The following is a 15,382-nucleotide window of genomic DNA, read 5'->3' as shown; positions in this document are numbered from 1 at the left end:
GTAGAACTAGAAACAATAAGCAAGATTAAAGGAATCCATATGGACTAGCTGCCAAAAGTTGAGTGAGCAATGGTGCCAACAGAAATTCAACGTGTTTGTTCCAGCTTAGCGGAGTAGTTAACAGCACAGACTCTGGAACATGGAAGCCTGAGATTTAATCCCACTCTACCATCCTCAAGCTGTGTGACCCTTTCCAAGCTATTAACCCTTTCTGGGTCCCAGTTTCCTCACTTGAAAAATGGGAATAATAATGGCACCTAGGGTTACTGATGAGAATAAAATAAGTTAATATACATACAATGTTTGGAAATATACCTGGTACATAGTGAATGCTATATAAGCTTTGGCTATTATTATTAATTGTGCCATCTCACTAGGCTGACACAGAATTTGCACAGAAATGAATAATATCATTACAGCGACAGTAGTCCATTTGAAGCTCAACAAACTAAAGATAATAACTGAGTGTAAAATTGAAGTTCAAAAATTCTGCATCTGCTCGGTACCCATTTGGATTGGAGGATATGTATCCTCTTCTGCACCCCCTTTGTTACCTTCTGCTAGGAGCCAGGAATACTGGGATCAACACTAATTTCAGCATCAACTTATAGGGGCATCGATACTTGGGTAAGTTTCTTTCCTCTCTGGGTCTCACATTTAAAATGGGGGAGTGGGGTGTTCTAGATGACTAAAGCCCTTCTAGGAGGGTAGTAGTATCGTTCTTTTAATAAAGAACTTTGTCTTATCTGGGGAGTAGATATTGAGAAAGAGAAGAGAATTGGTGTTAAAGGACATAAATGACCCCTGAAATAGTCCAAAAGATAGAGGACGAGGACAGCCAGAGTAATGGAGAAAATGGAAAGCTCTCAAGAGGTTACCATGGACTAGCTTTTCTATCCAGAGACAGGGAGCGGGAAACACCAAAATTCATGTATTATTTCCTTGAGCAAATATTTATTGTGTGACGTACTATATAATATCAAATACCAGGTATTTATTTTATACACTTTTATAATGTTTTAAATATCATCCTATACTACAATAAAAATATTAACATCTCCATTTTATAGATGTGGAAACTGAGGCTCAGAGATGTTAACAAACTTGTTTAAAGTCATGCAATTAACAGATGAGGAGCTGATATCTGAATGCAGGGGATAAAAAAGACAAGTAAGTTACTCACTAAGGTCACAAAATTCCATAACTCTAACCAAATCTGTTTTCCAAAATAAGGGCAAAAATAAGTATAATGGCCATTTTTCAAGCCTTTAAAGTTTTGTTTACCTGAAGAAAATATCAAAAGCATTTCCTCTGACCTCACATGGGAAACTACCATAAAATGTTCTGTTCTATGAAACAAGCTCTTGGGAATAACTCACACTTCCTTTCTCCTCAGAGACGCAGTCATTGACCCCATGTCCAGGCATTTCAGTTTCAGACCTCCCTTCTGGTCATTAAAGTAAGTCATCAAGAATGTCCAAGGCTAGTCCATTATTAATACCCTGGACCTGCCTGTTGTCAGTTCAATTACTCCTCCCAGGGCCTTGGCTACTGTCTGACTTAAGAAAATCAGTATCAAGGGGGCAAATGGCCTTTGAACCTTACAGGGCTTAACCCCAGCCCCTTTCTCTTTCTGAGATTCTAGGTGTCAGATCTATTTCCAGTGAATCTGGAAGCCCCACTGCCCTTTCAAGATCTAGATTAATGTTAAATGCAGGGGGATATCTAGTACAGAAATAATGGGCAGATGTGAGGCTGGAATAAATAAATGAGAAAGTGGAACAATTATTGATTATTAATATCCTATTCCACGCCAGGAAAATTTCCCAAGATTTTAAATATGCTATATTTTTTAGTATCTCCACCCATAAACAAAAGTCATTTATTTTAGCCCAAGTTTAGATATGAGAAAATTAAAGCTAATAAAGGCTTACTGGCTTGTCCCCCCAAAATCCAAGAACTATTAACTGGTAGAGCTAGGACTTCAATCTTAGGTGTTTTGACCATAAAGATCACACTTTCTCTATGACACTGCATGCAAAAAGAACACCATTTCTTACCATTCTCCAGTCATGCATTTTTTTATATATGTTTTCCAGCCAATTTATCAAGGCAGCATGTGGTTGTGAGAACCAAAGGCTTTTGGAAGTAGCAGTGCAGGAAATCTTGACTTTCCATATTTCACACTTAATTATCAGTTTATTTACTCAAAATGCATCACAAGAAATTGCATCCATGAGGTAATGGTAACAATAACTTAATAAGAGCAAACAACTTTTAAGCACTTTCTGTGTACCAAATGTTTATACATTCTTCTTAATTTTTCATGTATCAAAGAAAAAATAATGATAGAAATTAGAAAATATTTAGAATTGGGTGACTGATTCATCACTATGGATCAGAATTTGTGGCATGCAGAAAAAAGCAGTACGCAGACACATTAAATTATAGCCTTATGTAAATGTACTAGAAAAGAAGAAAAACTGAAAAAGAAAGTGCTAAGGACTCAACTTAAAAAGTTAAGAAACAAAAATAATTCCCATCACAGAATCCCAGAGACACAAAACAACAGAAGAATTTGGTATCTCTGAAAGTTGGGGTGTCAGGCAGGGCAAGTCCAATGTCCTTATAAAGAGAAGTTAAGTCCCCAGATTCTTTCCCTCACACCAACCACCCAAGTGACCAGGACTCTTTCTCCATTGTGATGGGATCTATAGAGGCTCATTCTCTGGAGAGCTAGAAGCACAGAGATTCTGGATTCAAAATCCAGAATTCTGCTAGTCAAGCTTATTATCCTGACTATAGAGTCAGGAGGTAAGAGAATGCTTTTATGGGAAAAACAACTCCTGGTCGAAGATAAAAGATTTATGAATAATACAGATATAGGAGACTCTCCCCAAATGAAATGGCTGCCTCTCTGATGGCATGCTCGACACATGCATTTAGAGTCTCCATTTCAAATTTTAATGCTAATCTGTTAATGATGAAAGACACCTAATAGAAGCAGAGACCAACAAAACCAAGCAAAGAAATAGGAGGGGAGAAAAACGGACTCTGAAAACAGAGGCATTTTGCAATAGATGTATGGAGAACAAATTTAACATAAAAACAAAGCAACCATTAGTAGAAGGCAGGAGGCAGGTGGGGTAGTTGTCGAAGAAAAAAACTTAGTCATATAACACAAGACTCATCTATATTAACATTTACCAATTCACAACGAAGAAAAGCATGAATATTAATAACAAAAATAGTGATATAAATATGGGGAAAGAGAAGTGCTTGTATTATGTAGTTGAACTGTTAAAAGAATTTAATCATCATCTTCATAATACAAAATTGATAAATGATACATAAAACTAAAATAGAGAATAGCAGTACAGAAATTTTATTTAGAAATATAAAATATCAGAGGAAATAATGGAAAGAAATATAACTGATTGCTGCAAAGATGATGTCAAATCCTGCCTGCTATCTGTTTTGTAAAAAAGAAACAAACAAAAAAACCATGCTCATTCATTATGTGTTGTCGTATGGCTGCTTTTTGTAACATAACAGTAGTTGAGTAGTTTTGACAGAGATCTGATAGCCCACAAAGCTTAAATTACTTCCTTCTTTGTTCTTTTCAGTAAAAATTTGCTAATCCTTAATTTAAGAAGCAGGAATCAAAAGTGGGGGAGTAAGAAGATGGCTATTTTCTTTTGCCCTTTGTAGTATTATTTGACTTTTTAAATTACATACATGTATTTATTTTCATAAAAATTAAGATTTTAAGTGAAATTAAGAAAAAAAAGATAGAAAACTACCCAACTTATTTTATGAGAGCATTATAAACTTGAAGCAAAAATAGGAATGAACACTGGAGAATGGAACAGTATAGCCCATGTCAGTTATAAACATTTATTGAAAACTAAATAAATATTAACATTACCAATCCAAATCTAGCACGCGCGTACACACACACACACACACACACACACACACACAAAGTATATCAGTTCAAAGTGAAAAATATCCCAGGAATGGAAGGATAATTCAACATCAAAAAGAGCTATAATGTAAGTCATCATATTAACAAATTAATTGAGAAATACTAAATTATCAACAAATGTAGTAAAAACATCCAATAAAATTCAACATTCATTAAAAAAAATTAATATTTGAACGCTAGAATTAGAAGAGAACTTCCTTTATCTTATGAAAGGTATCTACTAAAAATTTACAGCAATCATACTTAATAATGAAATGTAAGAAATATTCCTTTTAAAGCCAGGAAACAACAGGTTGCCACTATTGTTGCTTTATTTGACATCATACTGAAAATTCTAATGCAATAAAATAAAAAGAGGTAGTAAAAAGTATGTGGATTAAAAAGAAAGATGTAAAACTCATTATTCACAGATGATATGACTGTCTACATATAAAATAAAAGAGAAACTGAAGAAAAATTTTAGAATAAATAGTCCAAGAAAGTTAGTGGATTTCACGAACAACATGCAGATTTCAACAATGAACCTATAAAACAAAGGACCAATAATCAAGAAAAATATATAGAAAGCACAATTTACTCATATCAGAAATAAAAAATGGAACACAACTATAAACATGAAAAAGATTTAAAAGTTTATTATAATAAAAAGATATTATGCAATGAATTTGAAAAATTAGGGGAAAAGGACAAATTCGTAGAAAAACAGAGAATACCTTGCCAAAATTGATAGAAGATACACAAAATCTGAGTAGTTCTATTAAATTTATAAAGGTAATTGAAGATATTAAAACTTTTCCTGCAAAGAAAATGCCAGGCCCAGATGAATTCCCTGGTTTAGCCTTCCACTAAGAGAAGACAAAACACCAGTCTTACACAAATTATTCTAGATAATTGAATGTGAGAGAATATTTTCCAACTTGTTTTATGTGACCCATACAACCTCGATAATGAAATCTGAAAATGAAATTGCAAGAAAATATCTTTCTCAAACATCTAAACAAAACACTAGCAAATTAAATCTAGTAGGGGTGGGAAAGAGAACAATGCAAGCTTGTTTTAAAATTCTAAAATTAATCATTACAATATACTATTTATATATTAGTTTATATCAAAAGGTGAAGAAAAATCATTTCATAAAATGTAACAATGATAACCAACTCTTAGAAAACTGATTATAGGAACGATCTTAATCTGATAAAGGATATCTAGCTGAAGAAAAAAAAAAAGAAACCAACTGCAACATCATGCTTAATCACGAAAACTTTAAAACATTCCACTGAATTTGGGAACAAGAAAAGAATGCCTGTTATTGCTATTGCCATTCCTGTTAAAATTTATACTGGAGGTTCTAGCCAATGCAACAAGGCAACATGATTATGTATGTAGACTACCCCAAAATAATCTACAAGCTATTAGAATTCATCGATACAAAGTCAATATTAAAAATCAACTATATATCTATATACTAGCAATAACTAATTAGAAAATAATATTTAAAAGTGATACACACTCTGATATCATGACTGAGACAAATCAGAGGCTTAAATAAATGGGAAAAATATATTCATAGTTTGAAGATTCGTTATTGGAATCAGTGTAATTCACTAAAATCCCAGCAGGTATGTGAGTGTGTGTGTGTGTGTGTGTGTAAAATTTTATAAGCTGATAGTAAAATTTATATGGGAATGCAAAGACAAAAAATAGCAAAGACAGTCTTAACAGATAACAAGACTTACAACGTTTTAGTAATTAAAGCACTGATACAGATTTACAGAGATGTGCCAGTGTATCAGAACAGGGGGCCTAAGAACAGACTGTGTCAGAGATAACATGGTAGATCAGGTTGAAAAGTCGAACTGTCAGTGAATGGTGCTGAGCCAATGAGTCACCTACATGGAAAAAACATCAAGTTAAGATTCCCTACCTCATACTGAACACAGAAATTAATTCCAAATGAATTAAAGAATACAATGCACAAAGTGAAACACAGCAGATTATTTTACAACCTTGGGGTATATAAGGATATTTTAGACAAAGCATCAGAAGCATAAGCCATTTAGGGAAACATAGATATATTTGACAGCTTTATAAAAAAAGTTATATCAAAATAGGTCATAAAAAAATGAAAAGACAAACCAATGAATGAAGAAGACATGCATAACCCTTATAATGGAAAAGGACTAATACATAACCTACGAAGAACTACTATAAATCAAAATACAAAAGAATGGCAATCCAATAGAAAATGGACAAAGGATATAATCAGACAAACTATAGAAGAAAGGTTTATAAATACGTGAAGAGTTGATCCCCACTAGTAACTGAGGAAATGTAAATTAAGAAAATAATGAAAAACATTTCTTAATCAGAATAGCAAAACATTAGTAAACCTGAAAATACCAAGTCTTGGTAATTAATCTGAAAACACCAAGTGCTCGGAATTATGTAGGAAACAGTGATTTTTGAACATCGCTGGTGAGCATGTAAAATAGAATAGCCTCTTTGTCAAGGGAAACTTGACAATAAAAGGTAAAGATGCTTACAGCCTATAATCCAGCAATTCTACTTCTATGTGTTCTTCTAAGACATTTTTGCACATTCCATAAGGAGACATACAACAATGTTCATTGTAGCACTGTTCATTTGTAATAGCAAAACAAACTAAAACCATTTAACTAAGAGTGAGAATAAATTGTTGTTCATTAACACAATAGACTACTATTCAGCATCTAAAATGAATGAACTAGAGCAACATTTATCAATACAGATAAACCCACAGAACAATGTTTAATGAAGAAGGCAAGCATTATAACAGAAAGTAACAGTATATTTTAATGTAATAGATGCAAGTACAATAAAAGTATAAAATCACACATGAGAATAATACCCATTCATTTCAGGACTATGGTTATTTCTGGGAGAAAGGGAAAGAAAAAGAGAGAAGGGTTTAGCTGTACCTGTAATGTTATATTTATCAAAATCAATAAAAGAAAGCAGAATCTAAAGGATGACAAAATGTTAACATCTGCTTCATCTTAGTTGTAGATCCCTGAGTGTTTTTATATTGTTTTATGTCTATTGGAAAACTTCTCCTAATTTAAAAGTTTAAATGCTTTTAATTCATTAGGATTTTAGTGTAAAATATGGAGTAGCATAACATTTTTTCCAATTGGTTAACAAGTTGTTCCGATATTTTATTGAATAAATCATCTCTTTCTTTTCTAATTTCAAATGCCACTTTTCCCATATAATAAATTTTTATATGCTTAGGTTTATGTCTGGACTTCCACTTCACTAATCCGTGTATTTATTCTAGTGAGAGTCAGCCACTGTTTTGTTAATTGTAGTTTTAGGATATGTTTCAATTTACATTAGGCAAATCTCTGGTCAGTGTTCTCCTTTTACCATTTTATATGGCTTCACATCTAGTGATTTTTTTTGTCTTTTATTGTTTATTTTCTTTCGTGATTCATTTTATTTATGCTTCCCTACAATTTTTTTTAATTGGTATATTTCACAACAATTCCTCGAAATCTTTCTTGTATTTTTCCTTCTTTCTTTAGTAATTTATAAATCATTCATCCTAGTTTATTCTACTAATAGTTATTAATATATTTAAATGTAAATGTGCATTTGATTCCTTAAGTTAGCATGAGTAGCTTTCATGACTGATGTCAGTAACTCCTTTCGAGACAACCTCTTGTTACTCACCTATTCTGATAATGTAGACAAGTTTTTGACACAATGGGAGAAAGCTGCTTGGTTCCAGTCATTAGCCACCAGGTAGCCAGGTTAATGTGACTTGGGTAGGACAGCCCAGGAATTTAGGGTGAATTGGCCTTGACGTCACGACATATTAAAGATGATATAGGTAAGGTGGGGCTGAGTTGGGAATAAAATCTAGATCTCTTTTTTTCTTCCACTCAAATCAGCTACTTTTCCTTCAAAGCCATATTCCATGTTTTTATACTGCTGGCTCTGAACCTGATTTCTCAACGTTGTGGAAAGAAATATTGGAGTGCTAAGCTTACTTCTTCCTGTGTAACTTTGACCATGTTTTATCATCTTTCTGAGCCTTGTTTGCCTCATCTATAAAGAGGAAAAATCATACCTATTTGGTAGAGTTATTGTTAGGATTAAATTTAATTGCCAAGACAATGTGATCAGGTAACCTTAAAAGACTATACACATGTCTAAATATATATGTTCATGCATATATAGGTTACCACTCAAGTTCCTCAAATAATGCCAGGAAATCCTGGACCTCATATATCAAAAGCATGAAGTCTGGCATGTAGATAATCACTTTGTGAAAAATGAATCCTTATCTATTATAAGCTGATACTCAGGAGTCCCAGGAACCAGAAAAGTCTGTTAATCAGCTGCACCTGTGTCTGGTTAACTGGAAATTGTTAAAATCTTCACACGGATAATGCAGTCTGATAGAGATCATAAAAAAAATAGCTTACAGATTGCACGTTGTAAGATTCCTGTCCCTCACTGAAAGCTTGTGAGAAGGCAGCAAAACATTCTCATCAAGGGAAATTTAGCATATCAAACAAAGGCATTAGCAACGTGACAGAATTAAAATAAGATCTTTCAGGGAACTCTTTCTTCTCCCTGTAACTCAGAATAAATATCCACCAACATACAAACAAAAAATGCCTCTCTTTTCCTCAATCTGACAACACTTCTTACAGAAAGTTTTGTTCTAAATGTCATTCATTCATTCATTTATTTGTTCATTCAAGGAAATATTCATTAAATCATTTCACTTAATAAACAGTTATAGGACTCCTATTCTTCTATGTGCTGGGATTATAGAAATGAGTAAGACCCTTTCCTCTTAAGGAACTACTTAAGGGAGGAAATAAACATGTAAAACACACACACACACACACACACACACACACACACACACACACACACACAATGCTGAGGTAGCCTAGTGGAAAGAAAGCTGTATCTTTACTGATGAATAAGGACTCGCCAAGCAGAAGGGAAAGCTTGGAAGACATTACAATCAGAGGGAGCAACAAAACAAAGGTTGAGTGGTTTGTGGAATTACAAGTTGTTTCCTGTGGATAAAGCAAAGAATGCAGTGGCCAGATGGGGTAAGAGATGAGACTGTGGCGTTAAAAGATTATGTGAGCCATGTAAAGGAGTTTTCACTTTTACTGAAAGCAATATGAAGGGGCTGTTAAAGAATTTTAAGTCTAGGTGTGAAAGATTCAGATCTCGGTTTTGGAAAGAGCACCCCAAATTTGACATCCTGTTCTCCCAGGGTGATGGAAAAGTCAAGGAGAATGGATAGATTACCAGCTCCTGGACGGCTCCAATCCCAGGACAACCTACAATGTGCCGAGAGTGAGATTGCTACATTTACGAACTCCATATCTCCCTTACCCAGAGGTGCTACAGAGGTAATAGACAAGTGAGGCAAACAGGTGTATACACATTTTTTATTTATTATATGGGCTACTCATCAGGTACAGGGGAGAGAAACATGGGTTTTTTTTCAATGCCTCTGAAATTCTCTAACGGGAATACATAGATTTCCATACTTAGGCAAAACCAATAATCCTGCCCTTATTTGTTCATTCAGTATCGCTCTTGACGCAGACTTATCATACCTGGTTAGACCCACAATACTACTCACTTCTGGATAGGTTTGTATTCTACTTGCTTTTATTATAATATGGGGAATGATTTTGATGCCTGGATTATCTTCTTTAATCTCAGCACAACCTTTCCTTGATGAGACACTTGATACCTATCTGTCTTAGAAATACATACATCATATGTGTAGATTGATTGCAAAATTTTTCACAATTCTTTTTCCACCCTGTATCCTCATTCGTTGTAGTATGATTTTGCTGCTCCTCACATCAAAAGATAAGCCTCTCCAATCTGGGTTCACCTTGTTTTTGGCTTTGGCCAATAGAAATCGGTGGGCGTGATAGTATACCAGTTCCGAGTCAAAGAAACCTTGTGTAGTTCCATGTTCTCTCTTGAAATCCTAAATCCAAGATTAAATCCAAGGTAGGTTGACAGAGGATGAAAGACCACACTGAAGAGAACCCAGCTGTTCCAGCTGAAGATGTCCTAGACCAGCCTACAGACAGCTGACTTGCAAACATAAGAGGAAACCTAGCCTAAATCAGGAGATTATCTGCCTAATCCAGAGCTGACCACCAATACAGAAGAACCACCCAGCCAACCCAAGGACTCATGAGCATTAATAAATGCGTATTCTTCTAAGCTGAATTTTGGGTGCTTGTAATTTAGAAATAGCCAAATAATATAGTACTAAGTATCCTTCAGTGATCAAACTATGCAAAGACAGAGAGAGAGAGAGAGAGAGAGAGAGAGAGAGAGAAAGAGAAAACACTAATAAAAAGGGGGGAAATCACATGTAGAATCTAAAAAAGCGAAACTCAGAAGCCAGAGACTAGAATGGTGGTTACCTGGGGTGGGGATCAGAGATGATGTTCAAACAGGAAAGCTTTCAGTTATGAGAAGAATAATCTCTGGGATCTAACATACAGCATCGTGATTATAGTTAATAATACTGTATTATACACTTGAAAGTTGCAAAGAGAGTAAATCTTAAATGTTCTCACCACAAAGAAGAACCATGTGACGTGATAAAGGTGTTAGCTAACACTATGGTGGTCATCATTTTGCAATACATAAGTGTATCAAATCAACACTTCGTACACCCTAAACTTATACAATGTTATAGCTCAATAAATCTGGGGGAAAATTTTAAAGGAAAATAAAATAAATTTTAAAAATGTTTTAAGCAATTTATTTCACATTGTAAATTATAGTCATACTCTTTGTATTAAACTGTCTTTGATTTTTTTCATTATATTTGGAATTTTTAATGCAAGTTCATTCTTCCTTAAATATTATGTCTACTTATTGTTAAAATACTATTTAAACTGGGTCATACTACTATGTACTTTTTAATCAATTTTTTCCCTAGATTTTTACTCTCTAACTTTATGTAGTGGGGATAAGATCAGTTCCTGCCCTTCAGAATTGTGCAGTATGGCTGGGTTCATGAGAGGTGACAAGGTATGTTATAAAGCAATGTCAGTTTCTTTCTCTTGCCTGTGAAGTGAAAAAGTTGGACAAGATTATACTAGTCTTAGGAGGCAGAACCCTGAGTTCAAATTTTGTACCCATCTCTCACTATCTTTGTAAACTTTAGTGTGCTTTATTTTACATCAGTTAACCATCCATAAACTCAGAATGGTAATACGTAACCTATCTAAAGGTGCAATCTTCAGCTAGATAGCGAAAGCAAACACTTTTCTGAGGGTTCTAGGAGCTTCAAGATATAGGTTTCTATGGTTCTGTTTTTTTTATTAAGTCCTTATTATATACTGGAAAGTTTACCTTTAAAAATATCATTTAATAATCACAACAATTATAGAGAGAAAGGTCTTAATAGTCCCATTTTACAGAATAGGAAACTGAAGCTCTCACTGAAATTAAATAACTTGCCAACAGCACAGTGCTGACAAGTGGTAGAACCAGGATCTAAAATCAGTTTTATGTGACTCATAAGTTACAGCTCTATAGAAAAAACATATTGCATCCCTCTTCTCAGTACTGGACAATCTAGGCTAAACAAAGAAGTAGCAAACACCTCTCCTCCCACTTAAAATCATGTTGCAAATTTATATGCAATACTAAAAAGATCCACAGTTTCAATTTGCCTCTGAAGACAAAGATTTTTTATAAAAAGCTCTTGATGAATAGCAAACTGTACAGCTATAATTCTAACAGAGAGGACAGCACTTGCTTAGAAAAGGTCTTTCCTTTTCTCAACGCACCTGCACCTGGGAATTACGGGATGATTGTTCTTCAGCATAGCTTTATGGTACTGCTTTCCAGGGCAGAGACTAAGCCACTAACTGCTATCAGACCAGGTACTTGGAATTGTTTGCCAGCTGGAGGAAGGGTTATACTAAGCCAAACATATTCTGTCATCCAATTCTCCTGAGACCAATGATAACTGCTTATGAGCTACTGGTAAGATAGAGGTCTAGGTTCAGTCTCCAGCCAATACAGGGCAGTACACAGGCCCATGTTGGAGTCAGGGCCAGAACGAATATGAGGGTTCAGTCGGGAGCCATAGCTAAGATTCAGGCCATCTGAGGAAGGAACCAGTCACTCTTTACAATTAGAGGGCAATTCAATAAACAAATAAAAAAATTATAATTTCAACATGAAATAAACATGTTTGGAAAACTTGATGAAACATTATCCTAATTATATTTGCAACATTACCCTTCAATGTTTAGCTGACACATTTTTTATAACTCATGTAAGGCCCAGGTTGAGCTTTTATGAATTTCAAATTATTAGAATCCACATTCATGGAGTTTCACTTGATAGTAGTTTTGAAACACGAGAATTGGAAGAGATCAATTTTAAATGGAAAAAGCGGGAGTATCTTGTGGATTGCAAACAGCAGATAAAATGTTTCCTTATTAAAGGCTGCTCTCTCCAGTGAATTTCAGAGAACACTAAGATCTCCCCTTTGTTTAAAGATAATCACATTTTTCTCCGAGTGGTTCACTAGGGCTTTACCTTGGACATGAATTTTTCATGACTGATTGATTGAAAAGACAATGCCAACAGAGAATAATACAAGTGTAGGAACCTGTCTTACAAGGTGGAGTGAAATTACTCCAAGGGTTAGAATGACAAACCCAGGTGCTGCCTTCAACTCAGCAAGTAAATTGACAATTACAAATCTGTTGAAAAATGAGAAAAATCAATTAGGAAAAGGTTGACTTGTACTAAAGATTAGTGTTTGCTTTATTGAACACCATTCAGTGGACTTTGAAAACAAACAGAGAAAGCATTATGGGAAAATGCCTACCTTTGGGTGGGGGATGGAAGAAGGTGGAGTGGGAAGAAAGTTGGATTCAGAGAGGAGATCTGTCTTCTCCTCCTGGTTTATGTCACTGACTGATTTGGCCTTAAGAAGATGACTTCCTATCTCTGATCCCATATTTTCCCATTTCTAAAATTAAGATAACTGACTCAGGGCCAGAGTCACGGACAGAGGAGTTTGGACAAAGTAACACAGGTAAGTCCCGTCAGGAGTGAAAAGAAAGAGTATAGGTTCTACACATCTGATTGATTCATCCCTTTATTCTTTCAAGAAACAGTCATTGAACTCTGCATATTTACCCAAAACTGTTTTATGTGCTGGGGTCATACAGATAAACAAAACATACATTGTTCCTGTCACTATAGAGCTAACATGTCAGTGGGGGAAACAAAAAAAACCACATAATTAAATAAATAAATTTGTAACATAGTATCAGATAGTAATAAGAATTATGAAGATAACTTGAATAATTAAGGATTAGGGGACAGAGTGGAAGATAGTCTATGGTTTGTTTGGATTAAAATTATTATTTTATATATAATTTGTTGAACATCTACTAAGTTCCTAAGAAATGGCCAGGTACTTTTATATTGTGTTATTGTGTTATTTCTAACCCTTAAAAAAATCTTACAGGTGAATATTATTTTTCATTTTACAGATTAAGATAATAATATGAGGAAAACTATAAGATCAAATAACTTTCTGTTTCGTCCCACTTCAGAGAGCGGATGGACAAATTTGGTTCAGATGTTGAGGACGATGATGCCATACATGCATGAAAAGGGTATGAAAAGGTTTATTACTCACATAATGAGGATTTCTGGGAAGGGTACAAGTCCCTCAAACTGGTCTGAAAATGACTTGAGAGCGCAGGAAATGAGGCTTGTTTGAAGTTTTATGCTGGTTAGGGGCTAGGGCAAGGTTGAGAATTGTCACATATACAAATCAGAGCATGTGTGGTGCTCTTCCTGCCAGGGCTAAAGAAGGCAGTATCTATGCTTTCTTGTCGGCTTGCTCACATGTGGGCAAGGAGGGGGCAGAAAGAGTGGGTCTTGAAAGGTACTAGTAGTCAAATGTCAAAAATTGAGTCAAACTTTTTAATTTAGTTTCTAAAGATGATATAGTTTACATAGATGAAACAGAATGAAACTCAGGTCTCGTTTTGTCTAGCTCCAAAGTCGGTGCTTTTTTCTATTTGACACTTGGTAACTCAAATGGAAAGATTTTGTCTTTTCCCTTCAATGGGCCCAGTGAGATATGTCTCAAAAAAAGGACTATGGATATGATACTATGCAAAAGACACTAGAGAAGTGGTAATATAGTGGGTGATTGGCCTGTTCCTAATTCATAAAACAACTTTAAATACTCTTGAAACTATGTAAGTACGTGGAAGAACTAACACAATATTAAGAAATTACCAGGCCAAAATTTAAGTGAATTTTAGATCCAACAGAGAGCATTTGTTGAATCTGGTGAATCTGAGCTTGGCAAAATAGAAAAATTGGCTTACAGGGCTGGCTGCCAAAGCAGTTGAGAATTAAAGAAGCCATAGGAAAGTGAGATCAAAATTCTGTGCACAATTTTCCGTCAAGTCATTTGCAAAATTCTAAGATGCTCATATACATGGTGAGATGCTAACAAACTAAGTAGAAAGAAGCATCAAGGAAGTTAAAATGATAAATGGAGATTTCAACAGTCACACAGTGCTACAGAAAACGAGTGTGGAGTTCTGGTCCCATCAAGTTTAAAAACCTAGGTAAACATTCCATATTATTTGAGATACCAGAAGAGCTATGCCCTTGCACTAAAGGCAAGTCAAACATACACCTGAATTTGAATATCTGAAATTTAGTTTTGACTGGATAAAGATGATCTTCCCAAAAGTTATCTGTCTGCTTGAAGAACATAAATCTTCACAGGGGAAAATAATATCAATAAAAGCATCTACATTTTTCAAACAAAATATCCTGCATCAACCAAATTTACCAAACATGTCAAGAAATAGAAACAAATGATGAAAAAGAAAGGAAAAAAAGGAAACCGGACTCATATCTTATCCAAATATTTCAGGCATCAATAAAGAGTTCAAAATAATTACAACTATTTAAAAAAATAGAGAAAAGACAGAAAAATTTACAGAGAACTAAAATATAGATAAAGATGCAAGTGGAAATCTAGAAAAACAGAAATTTAATAACTGAAATAACCTATTTCAGTTTCACAAATAGGTTTTAATAATACATTAGATACAGAAGAAGAAAGAAGTAGAGAAATGAAAGATTTGTCAGTAAAAAATATCCACATCAATGCACTGAAAGAAGATGTCATTTCTGCAGCCCAGCCAGAAGCAGAAGGTGAACATCCCACCACCCATGCCAATCCCATGGCCCCACCAAAGCTAGTAGGTGTGTGCAGCTGACACAGGCGCGATGCCTGTTCAATGCCAGGCTCTGGTGGCCAAGGTGAATTTCATTTTC

At 34.7% G+C, this 15,382-nt stretch overlaps 1 protein-coding gene across 3 annotated transcripts in view; it reads right to left on the bottom strand.

Annotated features, from left to right (window-relative positions):
• Positions 1-15,382, bottom strand: part of AGBL4 (AGBL carboxypeptidase 4) — a 1,079,895-nt gene that overhangs the window by 625,960 nt on the left and 438,553 nt on the right. The gene's annotated exons all lie outside the window — the stretch shown is intronic.

The sequence above is a fragment of the Rhinolophus hipposideros genome, assembly GCF_964194185.1.
Source record: "Rhinolophus hipposideros genome assembly, chromosome: 8".
NCBI lineage: Eukaryota > Metazoa > Chordata > Mammalia > Chiroptera > Rhinolophidae > Rhinolophus > Rhinolophus hipposideros.
The sequence above is the reverse complement of the archived record's forward strand: the minus strand, read 5'-3'. Positions and strand labels throughout refer to the sequence as shown.